The following is a 14,683-nucleotide window of genomic DNA, read 5'->3' on the forward strand; positions in this document are numbered from 1 at the left end:
TTTGCAATGAGAGTTGACTATGTATTGACTTTTGATCTTCAAACAAAAGTTGAAATTTTTAACAATCTTTTCTACATTGATCACTAGCCACATATCACTCTATTTTTTTTTTCATATCTTTCGATTTTGGAATCCATTTTCTCAATTTAAGCTCTTCAGAATTGCTTTTTTTTTTTCACTAATTATTTGAATAACGTGAGATAAAAACTAAAAGCTAATTTATTTTCAAAAAATTGAAAATTAGATTATTTGAAATAAAGTTGAGACAAAACGTAGTGTACGACTCTCAAACAGTAGACAATTTGAGTAAAAAGCTAGCTTCTAATCGGTTACCAAACGCACATTAAAGAAAGTGATAGTAAATATATGTTCCTATGCGTCGGTGATTGACACGATGTTTAAGGAAATCTAAAGAGGATTGCCAACAGCTTCTTCAAGCAAAACTAAAAGATTTCCAGAAGGTTTGAGGAACGATCGGGGCACATGATACCTGGAAAAAGATTTAAACAAAAGGAAATCAAATATGTAGATTTATATTTGGTCTAATGAATGTGTGTATGTATTTATAGTTGTCCGTCCACCTTTCTAGTCCTATATGCACTAGCTGAAAAAAAAAAAAAACAATCTTTGCTAAATTTGATTTATAAATGAGGAATATTTTGTTTACAATATTTTTACAATAATTTCATAATAAACTCTAGATGGCAGGCTATTACTAATTCTAATCTAGGTTCACCATTGACGTCATTCTTTTATCTACCAATAACAATTTTTCATTTAAGATTTATTGTAAAAATATTGTAAATATAACATAACTCCTTATAAATTTATGCTACATTGAAATTATGTAAGACAAAAAAAAAAAAAAAAAAAAAGCAAAAATCTTTACAAAAACAAATTACAGTAGGTTTTCAATTTTATAGAAGATGACTAAATTTGTATATGGTATAGGCATGTAGTAACAAATGAAAGTTGAATTCTACGGCCAGTCATGCACGGCAACAAGTTCAATCATGCGCTATGTGCTTGTTTAACTAACTATAAAGTTAAAAATTCACATATTTTAGATGTATAATTAAATGGGTGGTTGTGAAGAACTTATACCACCCTTTTTTTTTGTCCATTGTCTTTGGTTGCAATTGAAACAGATTAAAAAAAAAAAATTTGTGAAAGCTTGAATGACACATGACTTAAGACAAGAGACCACAATGATCTTGAAAGAAGAAAAAGCCAAATGACACCTAGATCTATAGGTGAGACTACAATTTACATAAATTACACAATACATGCATGAAAAATATATAACAATTTCCTTATATTTTTCCCCATTCTAAAAGCCTAAACTTTGACTAAGACCTTTGCTATTCTATGATTCTGAAGTATTGCAATTCTATTTTTTTTTTATTACAAAAATATTTTTTTGGGAATTCTCTCTCTTGTGTGTGTATGTAAGATAGTTTTTGTTTCTTTTTCTGTTTGGTGTTTATTATTCTGAAATACAAAACTTATGTGGATAGCTATGATGGCTACATACATTATTTGTGATGGATTGCCTTTGTCATCATGGTAAGAACTCCAATAGCGACCAATGCTTTGTCCATTAACCCAAGCTTCACCTTTCCCCATCGAACTAAGGTTAAGGCTACGGGGTCATTTCCCATAGGTGCATCGAAAAGTGTCTGCAAAATTATCAATTTACATTATTACACATATCGATTAACTATACAAGCATACTAAATATTATAGAGGAAAGAACAAATGTACATTGATTATGTACTCTCACAGTAAATTAACAAATCTTTTGGCTTAAAAGATAAATAGAAAGACTTAAAATGATCGATAACATATATATATATATAACAATTCAGTCAAACTAGTTCAAATGAGAGCTTTTTTTATTTTATTATTATTTTTTTTTTTTTGAGATAGAAATGAGAGTTTTTATGTAACAATTCAAATGATCATTTATATATATGTATATATATATATATATATATATTAATCATATGATCTATGTAGTATGTATTCATAATAATAATAATAATAATATCACATGATTTGTGCAATTGTCATATGACTTGTTTAAATCATTTAATAGGTGATACCATTAAAATACACACAAATGGTCACTTGAATGTTAAGACGAGATTCCTAAATAGACTTAGTAGAAACATTATCAATAAATTTTATGCATGAATGAATTTTTTTTTTTGAGAAATATGCATGAATGAATTTAAACCTTGATAATTGCTACCTTTTTTTTCCTTGATGCGTTCTCTTGCATTTGCAAAACCATTTTTGGATACTTCAGCATTTTTTTTTTTTTTTTTTAAATCTTACATGACCTTTTGTCATTACATACATAAACCGTACAGTTACTTACCTTGTACCAAGTAAATCTTTGATTGGGGGAAATTCCATTATTCCACACTACATTTCCCAAATTTTCTTCTTCATATATTTTCAAGTCCTCTCCAAGTAGTCCAACCTGTAATGATTAAAGAATAGAATTTAAATAAAATAAATAAATCAATCTATCTTATCCCTTCTTAGCACATTATCCTATAGGACAAATATTACGCAATTATGTTCAATATAAATATTTTTTTTGTAATTAAATATGGTTCAGAAGGCTCTAAATGGTAGTAGATTAGTCTTTTTTATTTTTATTTTACTAAATAATGATGGTAGATTAATCCAAGATAAAAGTGCTAACCTTATATCCCCATCCTTTGTTAGTTAAATCATACACTGTTTCGGTGCATTGAATTGTCACTGTTGCTAAGCCAAACAATTTTCTTTCAGGAAAAGCTCCTCCATCCATTAAACAAGCACAAACGATTTCATTTTTGAAGTAACATATAAATATAAATTTTAAACAACAAAATTACAATAATCCTTACCTGTAGCCCAACCATAACGCTGAGTATAGAAATATTATTCATTCCATTATTTAACTGAATTGGAATATCCAACTTGAAGCCCTCCCTAAATCTTCCATTTGCAGAGCCTGAATACAACCAAACATAATAGTTGAGGGTAAATAACTTGAAACTCAAAATTCTTGAATGTTTAATCAAAGGCTTCAATTTATATTTTTTAAACACAGTATATATTTACATATATAATATAATCCAACAGTTTTAAAAGGAAGGAGTTTTGGTTCAACGTGTAAGAAGAAATTGTTTTTATTTTTATTTTTTGTTAATTTGGTTAATCCCTCATTATGTAGTGGGATACACTTGTGATTCACAATAGAAAAAACATATTATTCTATATCTATATATATCTATAATATAAAACCGAAGTATTGTTTACCTTTTATTGACCTCAGTTATGTTAATGCATTAGCATACTATGCCATATCAGTTGTTTATTTCTCTTTAAAAAAACATATCGTTTCGCTGGATAGTCTTATCATATCTTTTTAATTGATTGTATATTCACATTCATTTCTTATAGAAATTAGAAACAATTTTTTTTTTTTTTTTTTTGGCAAAGAATTGATTCTTCTTAATGTGTTATGGTTGACTATTAGTCGTAATATTTTATACATTAGCTAAAATTTATTTTATGAGTATTTTTATTTTAGAGAAATTTATTTTATGAGTTTGAATGAGATTTTTGCACCGTAAATTTGATATAAATTTAAAATTTTATATGTAATTGGGTCTAATGCATCGCACGAGTTTAGCGACTAGTATTAATAATAAAGGTAATTAATGCCATTTTTCAAAGAAGATTGAATTTAATAATTAATGTACCTACAAATATGTTGTTCAAAAATGCACGTGCAACATGTGCGCTAGATTCAACATGAAGTATTGGATTAGTGCAAGGTGAATTGGGTTGAAAGCTATAGTTCAACAGAAAAATCCATTAACTCTTTATAAATGTCAGTAGGATGATGCAAAGAAGTAAACGTATGAATATGGTTGAAGCAGGTAAAATTCAATGAGAGATATATTTACCTAAGAGTATACCAAAGATAATCAGATTTGTCTTTGGTTGTACTTGTTTGCTCAGGCAATCTATTTGATTTTAGTGATGTATCTCCGAAGTTGACGATGACATCGTTGAATTCTCTCCAGCTATTAGTTGAATCAAAAATTTGTTCTGGTGTCATGATCCTGTTATTAAACTTTATGTTCACCTATTCAAGATAAGAGAAAATGGAACTTTAGCCAAATGATCAAAATTAGGACAAAAATATATCTGCACTTTATACATGCCAAATGATTGTAAACTCACAAGATATCGATTAAATTCTAAACAACATAAACTATACAACTATTGATCTTGTCAAAACAATAATTTGAGGCATAGTTAAACATAATTTTTTTTCTAAATTTATAAAAAAAAATAAATAAATAAAGGCTATGAATTTGTTAAAAAAATTTAGTTTCTACAATTTGTAATTAAAGAATAAAATGTCATGAGCTCAAAACTATAGTTATTGCTCTACTTAATATGTCAACAATTTGGTATTTCTTGTAGTATTACAAATATGTATAATGGTCATCTACAGAAAACATTGTTACATATATTATATATAACTTACCGTTGTCATATTGAAAGCTACTATTTTACAGTCTCGTAGAATACTGATCGACTTTGGAAACAATTGGAATGAAATATTTCAAAATTGGACAATAGCATTATTATGTGTATCATTGTTTATCAGAAATGCTGCACAGCCTCCAGTATTTTCTTCGAAAACAATGGCCTAATTAGGTAAAAGAAAGAAACAAAAATAATTGTTACTATAATACTATGTTGTAAATTTCATCTTTAAGTACATTCAGTGATATGAGAAAACATGATAAGAATTTTGGTACATTACCTCTTGCTGTGTACCTAAAGGAAATTTTGTTTGTGTTCCTTGTAGCAAAGTTGTAGAGCACAATTTAATTGTAGCATGCAACTCCTTAAGATGCCCCCACTTTGGTTGCCTTATTAGTCCTAAAATTATTAAAAGTAGTTGATTATTAATTGTTTTGTATTAAGATTAAGAAGCTTAGGAACTTTTGCTAAGTAGTGGATTATTAATTGTTTTGTATTAAGATTAAGAAGCTTAGGAACTTTTGCTACTCACCATATTCATCAAGAGGAGCTTGATCATAATAAGCTGTTATGACATATGAAGAGCCTGTTCTCCCAAAATTTGTTCCACCATGGTACTAGATAGATATGGAGTGTGGTACTAGACATGATATGATTAGGTTTCAGATAATTTGCATAAGTGAAAATTTAAACGAAAATATTTTTATTCAGATGGAAATATAATTGCATTAGTTAATGAACATTATGATTAAAATACCATACCATGTAATAATTTACAAAGCTTCCATTTCTTGCAATAAAAAGTGCTACATGAAATGCAATGTCTTCGACAGACCTTATGATTGGCCCCTTACCATATACTTGATAGCTTTAAAAGAAAAATTACAGTTAGTTGGCTCTTTTTTTTTTTTGAAACCGAAACGATAGAAATTTTATTTCAACAGCCAATATACAGTAATAACTAGATCAAGCATCTAGTCCTTGGGTGGACCATCAGCGAACAACATGTTGCGATGACCCACAAGAGATACTTTTACATTCTATCCAATAAAATAAGAACTACTGCACTACGTCCCTACTAAACCTGTTGTGCACCATTGAGACGTTGATATTCCTCCAGCCATTTGTGAGCACTCTCAAAGATGACCTTCGGATGGAGCTGCACCTTCTCAAAGTAGACTTTATTGCGAGCTTGCCAAATCATTCAAGCTGTAGTTGCCCACTTCTCTAACTCCACAAGACTAATCCTCGGCTGCATCTTCTGAAAAAGGAGGAGGAAATCAATAGGCTCGTTGCTGCATTTCTGGATAGTTCCCTTGAATAAATCCCATACATTCTGCGCCAACGGACATTCCCACAACACATGGTTGACCGTCTTGGTCTGGTGACCACACAGTTCACAGCATTCTTCTATTCTGACTCGTTTCTTGTGCAGATTCTGCCTTGTTGGTAGACATCCTGAGCATGCCCTCCAGATAAACATACGGACTTTAGGTGGCACGTTCAGCTTCCATATTTTCTTCCAAATATTTCCTTGAGCTTGCACCGCTGAATGTTCGGCTCGATTTGGCTGCTGTAGGCGTAGAGCAACCTGGTACGCTGAACTAACCGTGAAGGTGTGAGCTTTATTCTCCATCCATACCAATCTGTCTTGTGTGGCTTGGTGGTTTAGAGGCATATTGAGTATGGTCTCGCAGGTGTGTCTATCAAATGTAGCAAAAAGCTTCCCCCTATCCCATTGCTTAGATTCTTCATTCATCAAGTCATGAACTGTCATATTCACTGGTGGTGCATTGATGAATACAGGGGAGTGAGGTGGCCAATTATGGGTGGCCACACGTATTTTCCTACCGTCCCCAATCTCCCATCGAGAGCCAGCATATATGATATCTCTTGCAGCCAGTAAAGAGCGCCATACAAAGGATGGGTTATTTCCCAACCCGGCATCCAAAAAGGAGGTGCTTGGAAAATACCTTGCCTTGTAAACTCTATAAAATAGGGACCCGTTGTTGTGAATTAGACGCCATGCTTGTTTGGCTAGCATAGCAAGATTGAAGGCATGGATGTCTTTAAATCCCATTCCTCCTCTTTTTTTTTTTTTATGTACATAACTTATTCCAACTAAGCCAATGGATTTTTCTTTCCGCCCCGGTTTGGCCCCACCAATATCTAGCCAAAAGGGAATTTATGTTGTCACATATGGATTTAGGGAGCTTGAATAAGCTCATGGAATAGATTGGGATAGCTTGAGCCACCGTTTTAATGAGGATTTCACGACCCGCTTTTGAGATAAACTTTTCCTTCCATCCCAATACCCTCTTTGTGATCCTTTCTTGTAACTCCTTGAACGTTCCCACCTTTGACTTTCCATTGGGCATTGGGAGGCCCAAATACTTTTCACATTCCGTCATGACTCATGCACCCAAAAGTTGCTGAATTTCATTTCTCACTTCCCTCCTCGTATTTTTGCTAAAGAAAACGGATGTCTTCTGTCTGTTGATTGCTTGTCCAGATGCACCTTCATATTTGCCCAATAAATCCAGCAGTCTATGACATTCATCAACTGTTGCTTGGCAAAACAGTAGACTATCGTCGGCAAACAGAAGGTGTGAAATACATACCCCATGTTTGCTAGACAACACTCCCTTGAGAGATCGGTTTTCTTCAGCTTTTCTCAATAAGGCAGATAGCCCTTCTGCACATAGTAGGAACAAATATGGCGAAAGTGGGTCCCCTTGTTTTATTCCCCTTGAAGGAGAGATAAAGCCCTTAGGCTCCCCATTGATAATAACTGAATAAGATGCTGTGGTGATCGTTTCCATTGCCATATTTACCCATCTGTGATCCAAGCCCAATTTTATCATTATGTTCCGCAAGAAACCCCATTCAACTCGATCATAGGTTTTGCTAATGTCAAGCTTCACCGCCATTTGGCCCACCTTGCCCTTAAAATTACTAAGAATCATATTGTTCTCATTCATAACAACATTGTTAATAACTAATTCAATTAATTTAGTAGAAGTTTTCGATTACAATATAATAAAAAGGGGGAGTGGAAATCATTAACTTAGATTCATCTTACAACCATAAGCATGATCCAGTACTCATCTCCACGGTACCAAACTTTTTTGAAGCCAGTCATTAATTAGTTTTATTTTTAATGCAATAGTTACAAATTAAGATTCTTATGGAATACTATTCTTTAAAGACTTGTAAAACCTGCACACCTTAATTGTCTTATGTATCAAACATGATTTGTTGATTCTTATAAGTGAAAATTGAACCCAAGAACTATGTTTCTACTCGCTGAAATCTTGTTGCATTAATCTACTTATGTGTGTATGTGTGTATTATCAATTTATGTTCCTGTTTCTTTTACACTCCTCTAGGGAATTGAATGGAATGTAATATTTGCTTAAGGGTAAGACTTAAGTACAGTATTTAGGTGTTGTTCCTTAGATTTTTTTTTTTTTAAATTCTGTCATGTGGATTTTTTCTCATGGAATGAAAGTGTATTTTTTAATTAAATAGTCACATGACTAAATCTTAAAATGGGAATATAAGTTACAGCTCCTAAGTTTTGTCCTTGACTTAAATTTCCTGCCCTGAAAAATAATAATAATAATAATATTAAAAAAAAAAAAAAAAAAAAAAAGAACAACAACAATGCAATGATTTGATCGTACTTAGATGTCCAATTTTCTGTCCATAATGATGGCTTGTTTGGTGAATTGGGTCCTGCAAAAGTTTCTCCACTTCTCAACCCGTTGCATGCATCAATTTGCATGTTTAAATTTGTCAAATGAAAATACAAACCAAAAGAAAAAAAAGATACATAATGAATCAGTGCAATCATAGAAATTCAAATATAACAAAGAAAGCGTTTTCAAATAAGCATGTTAGATTAGATTCCTACGTAAAACTAGTACTAAAACTGGTAGTATTAGTTGATAAGTACTGACCACTGGATCAGGAGCATCTTGTTGCTTGCACATGATCCATGGCACACCTGTTTGGAGCCCAACCGCCATGTTAGCTGCCTAAAGAACATAAGGGGGTCCTTTTTCGTGGAATGCTAGTTCAACGTTTTGATATTCATTCTCATTCTATACCAACATTAATTAGCATATTTCATGTGAGAAAATATATGCAGTAAACAATTTATTACAAATTCACTAGTAGGACATGGTATAGTATACCTGTGACAGAATGATGGGACCTCCTTGCGAGACATATAAACCCTCTGACTTCGTCAAGTTCACTATTTGTGTGGTAAAATTTTGCATGTAGAACTACAAAATAGAATCACCAACAAAAATGAAATCATTTTAATTGTCAATTACCTATATATCGAATTAGTGCAGTTTATATACAAACTTTAGCATGACATCAAATGCAAGAATGTGGAAAATTTTTAGACCTCAAAGTAGCCTTAGAGCCTTGCAATTTGAAAGAAGGATAAACTTAGACGCAATTTGCAGTAAATTCTAATTAAATTTTAACACAGCTGCATTGAATTTAGTTATTTTTAGAAAAGAAAACTTTCTTTTGTATTTTATTAGTCAATACAATGTGTTTCAATTTTGAAAAATAGGATATTTTGCATTTAAGTAAGTGTACTTATATATATTTCTCTTAAAAGAAAAAAAAAAAAAAAAAAAAAAAAAAAGTAACATCTTATATCAATCTGTACAAATGGTGTCATATTATCAAAACTAGACATGTGCCTAGGCTGAAGTCATATTGAGTGGAGGAAATTGTCCCCACTGAAATTTGGAAATTAAAATTAAAAAAAAAAAAAAAATCAGTCCCACGTATAAAATTCAAGAGATTTGAAATATTTTTTTTTTTTCTATACTTGCGTCCACTAAAAATATTGTAAAATCAATTACAAAACATAAAGTGGGACTTATGATTTTATCAAGTAGCTACTAGATTGAAATTAATCGCCCCTTGTGAATATGGTGGAGAGAGAGAGAGAGAGAGGGAATTGTACCTTATATGGCTCATTGTTTGATCAATAAACAATGCCAGGGACGTCATGCAACCAAAACGGAAACCCGCTACAACCCAAACACTCTTAAGTAAGAAATTAATGCAATATTTGTGAGAGTAAATTATAATCCATTTAAAGATAATAATTATAACAAAAAATATTTTTGAGAAATTATATTGAAACTATCATAGAATTTTATTGGGTATACAAAGGAAATTTAGGATTAAAAAAAAATAGTATATATCATTTGTAAATTTCAAACAAGATGGTCATATAAGAATGAAGGAAGTCCATATATGATAATGTGGAGACATGCTTTAAATGTTTTCATATAATGACAAACTACCATATTTTCCAAAAACTTAAATGGTTAGAAAACTGTAAATTTGATTATTTCGCCATAATTATATTAATATAAAATATGTTCTCTATAAAAACGATTAGTATAGCCTAAATTAAAACATTTTTCAATAACAATAAGACCTACTTTATATTTTCTTGTCAAATTAATTTAAGCATATAACCACAACACAAATTTTATAAAAAGGTTTGTAACTTTTGCATTCTCCATGTGAAAAATAAGGACAATTATGATGTAAAACTATTTATTATGAGCTCGTTTACTTGTTTGTAAATTAATATTCACAAGTGGACCTTTATATTCTTGTAATTGGTCAACTCTAATAATAGCAACGATTATGATGATAAATTGATAATAAAAATTTACTTAGCAAAGAAAAATAACCTTGTTTTTTTGGATAACAAAAATTTTTTAACCTAATAATGCTTGTAATGCAAGTAGGGATAGTTCATGGAGGTCATGGAATGAGAATTAATCTACATACATACCCATAATTCCATTCACTCTCAATGTACCAATCCTAAGGGAAACATACAACCCTTGCTTCTGGATTTCCTTGATGAATTGCACCAGATCATAATTTCCACTGAAAACATACTGTGCAACACAAAATCTCCACATGAGAGAGAGAGAGAGTTTAACTGACCTGACCAGGATTGGGTTCGTGAAGATTCCAAAACACATAGGTTTGAATAACATCCAATGCTCCTTCCTTGGCTTTAGCTATCAAAGATGGCCACATCTGCTCCAAAATGATATAATTTCCCTTCTTAGATATTCCTCGTGTTTAGTCATGATGAATTAAAAAATCATTTGTGGTTGAATTTGTTTTCTTTGTTTTTATTTTTATTTTTATAATTTGATAGTTACAACAGGAGAGAAAAATTTTTAACCCTGGATGTTCACATTGGAAATATAAAGAGGTATCAATAAGTTGAACTACAAGACTTTTGTCTAATATTGTAATCACACACACACATATATATATAGTATTTAATTTCCCCATGGACCTCGTTAATTAGCCTAAGAATTTATTATTATTTTAGAGTTCACACTTCGCAATCCCTATAATTATCCTTTTTATATGAGTTAAAATTCGATCAGGATGTGGAAGAAAAGCTTTAGTTTATGCCCTCCAATAGTTGTATGCCATATCAGCATTTTACTAAACAACCCATACAACTTATCACATACAATGACAACTACTTTATAACATATTTTAGAAATCAAAATCAAAATCTCCTCCTTAGAAAAGTTTGCACCAATCCAACAACCCACCACAAACGTTGCCAGCCACCCTACCACAAATGTCGTCATACACCACCAGAGACTCTACCATCACCAATGTTCGATCTACTTTCCCACCCTCCACATCAACATCAAATTAGATGGTGCCACACACATTGCCTGAGAGAGCTAAGCTTTTAAAGAAAAGATGGACATCGGAGAGTTTGGACTGGAAGTAAGAAAGGAAGTTCAAGAGCAAACTCTTATGGGTCAGAAAGTACTTGTGTTGTTGGCTTTAATTGTGGTTTAGATTGCACACTTTGTAAATCTTATACCCGGTCTTGTGGCTTGGAAAGTAAATTAAAAATAAAATAAAATAAAAACCATTTTTTTGATACCCTACAGCTATATGCTGAAGCTTCGGGCCAATGCATCAATCTTGTGAAGTCTTCTACTTATTTTAGTAGTAATGTGTCTGTGGAGCAAAAAGCTTGGATAATTGACAAATTAAAGGTTAAGGAAATGGAGAGGTTTGATACTTATTTGGGGCTACCTACTTTGATAGGACAAAGAAAATATGTGACTTTTGCTTTCCTAAAGGAAAGGGTTTGGAGAAAGATGCAGGCTTGGAAGGGGAAGTTGCTTTCTAAGGCTGTCAAGGAGGTTCTTATAAAAGCAGTGGCTCAATCCATCCCCACCTATTCAATGGGGGTTTTTCAGTTGCCGAGGAAATTATGTGATGAGTTGGATGCTATGTGTGCTAGATTTTGGTGGGGCCAAGTTTGGGAGGAAAGGAAAATACACTAGAAAAATTGGGATTTTTTAACGCTGCCTAAGAAAGAGGGTGGAACGGGTTTCAGAGATTTAAGATCATTTAATTTAGCCATGTTAGTAAAACAGGGTTGGAGGTTGTTACAAGATAAAAGCTCTCTATTATACAGCTGTTTTAAAGCCAAATATTTCCCATGGTGTGATTTTCTTGACACAACTGATTGCCAAAATAGTTCCTACGTATGGAAAATTTTGATAGCGGCTCAACCAATTTTGAAGAAAGGGTGCTTTTGGAGAGTAGGTAATGGGGTTTCAATTCTTGTGCTTAAGGATTGCTGGCTGCCAAACCACCCAACAAAAAAAATACTTTTTCAGCCGAAGGAGGAAATTTGGGAATGGCAAGTCTCTGATTTAGTTGACTGGCAAAATCATCAGTGGGATAAAGAAAGAATTATGGTCATGTTTCACCAGTTTGATGCGGATGCTATACTTCAAGTCCCTTTGAGTAGGCAGGTTGTACAAGATGTGCTAGTATGGTCTTTTGCAAAGAAGGGCAGCTATACAATTCGATCTGGGTATTTTGTGGCAAAGCAATTAAGGATGAGTTAAATGATGGGGAGTCTTTGGAGCATAGAGTATTTGGGTCTCTTTGGTCATGACTATGGAAAGCTGCCGTTCCAAACAAGATCAAGATTTTTTCATGGAGGGCTTGTCTTAATATTTTGCCCACACAGGATAATCTCATTCGAAGAAGAGTGATGGAGAGTGCACGTCGTTGTTTCTGTCAGCAAGAGACTGAATCGGTTTTGCATGTTCTCTGGAGTTGTGGGGTGGCACAAGATGTCTGGGCTGGGAGTTTAGGTAGACTTCAAAAATCTTGTACTGCACAAAATGATTTTTTGCAGCTGGTCACAGGTCTTATGGCAAAGCTTTCATCAGAGGAATGGAATCTGTTCTAGATTATTTGTTGGCAGATATGGCATTAGAGGAACACGGTCATTCATGGGGGTGTATTCCAGCATCCTTCAAGATCAGCCCAGCATGCAATGGATTATTTGAGGGAGTATACGGATGCACAAGATTATCTGAGTGTGCCCGATCCAATTCATGCCCCAGCACAGCAAACATGGCAGCCTCCATCGGGATCGTTATTCAAGCTGAACTTCGACGGTGCTTGTTTTGATGATGGTGCTGCATCGGGTTATGGGGCAGTGATTAGGAACGACAAGGGTGAAGTCATGGCTGCTATAGCTGTGAAGGGAGGTGTTGTGCATGACAATGAGGAGATGGAAGTGATGGCTTGCCGAAAAGCGCTTGAGTTTGCCATTGATGCGGGCTTCACGGAGATAATCCTGGAGGGTGATAATGCTATGGTGATGAAGATGATTTCTCAGGCCCAACCAAACCTATCACGACTTGGTTTAATTTACGAAGACATCTAGTGCTTGGCTGCGGGTTTCAGGTCCATTTCTTCTAATTGTGTTAGGCGCAGTGCAAATAGTGTTGCTCATGCTTTGGCTAGATTTGCTAGATTAATTGATAATGAAATTATTTGGATGGAGGAGGATCCTCTGCCAGTGGTGGATGCATTGTATTTGGATTCTAGATTTCTAAATTAATGAAATTGTTTGGTTCCGGCTTCCAAAAAAAAACCATTTTTTTTAACTAAAAATTCAATGAAATTGTGTTGCTGGGTTTGCCGTTTATTGTGGTTCAGATTAATAAAATGAATATTTTTAGCATAAATTTTAGTCCATTAAAAAAAATGAATTTTTTAAGGAAAAATGAATTTGGTCTTCACAGTGGCTATGAGTTCCAATGCATATTAAAGATTATATGTACTTGGGTTTCTTTTTTGAAGCTTCAGAATTGATATTTTGTCAACCAATTTTTGCTTGGCAAACTTGTTTGCCTTGATCAACGTCCAAATTTTTGTTTCTAAAATTTTTTTTTATAGGACATCAGTTCAGAATACGTTGTTTTTGATGTTATTGTGCCTAGGAGAGTAAATCGGGCAATGATGATGATAGCATCTCTGGCGTTTGTGGCGGCATCTGTGGTGGGTTGCTGAATCGGTGTTACCTATTCTAATAAGGAGGAGGTTTTAATTTTTAATTTTCAAATAAGTTATAATTTAGTTGTTATTGTGTGTGGTAAGTTGTATTGTTTTTTAGAAAGATGATAACATGGCATTTATTTATTGGTGTGTTAGGTGGCGAAAATCATGGCTTTTACGCCATAACCGGACCCAATTTACACTCTACCTGAGGAGTGCTACGAGGATAGTGAATTGAACCCGAAAGTAGAATTTGTCTCTGCCCATTAATGATGAGAGATCTTCCATCGTATGTGACTTCTCCTCCATCAGCATGGCCACCTTCCAGCATTATGACCACCAAAAGACCCCAACACAGCCTCAACCACCACCCCATCTCAAGGCCAATCTGGTTTGGTTTCTAAGCTCGTTCACTACCCTCTCTAGGTCTCTCACTACAAATATAAAATTTTGTGTATCTCAAAGAATCTCGATTGTTTGAGAAGCTCTTAGCTAGGTGTTTTAACAAGTTGGGATGAGAAAGAAACATGAGAAGACTGATTATTTATACTGAGAGCAAGGTGAGCAGATAGATTAGATCAATATAGATGAGTAGGATATTTGGGGTGCTCTACATTAGGAATAATGTGCTAAATTCTTTCCTGCCTATCTCTTAAAGGTGTTACCAAGAAAAACATGGCGAGGTAATAACTCAGCTCCAATAGGATTT

General features: G+C 33.2%; 1 pseudogene; it reads right to left on the reverse strand.

The window, feature by feature from the left end:
- Window positions 1-372: 372 nt before the first annotated feature.
- On the reverse strand, window positions 373-14,350 carry LOC126703920 (beta-galactosidase 6-like; annotated as a pseudogene).
- Between the last annotated feature and the right edge of the window lie 333 nt (window positions 14,351-14,683).

Source organism: Quercus robur, chromosome 10 (assembly GCF_932294415.1).
Source record: "Quercus robur chromosome 10, dhQueRobu3.1, whole genome shotgun sequence".
NCBI lineage: Eukaryota > Viridiplantae > Streptophyta > Magnoliopsida > Fagales > Fagaceae > Quercus > Quercus robur.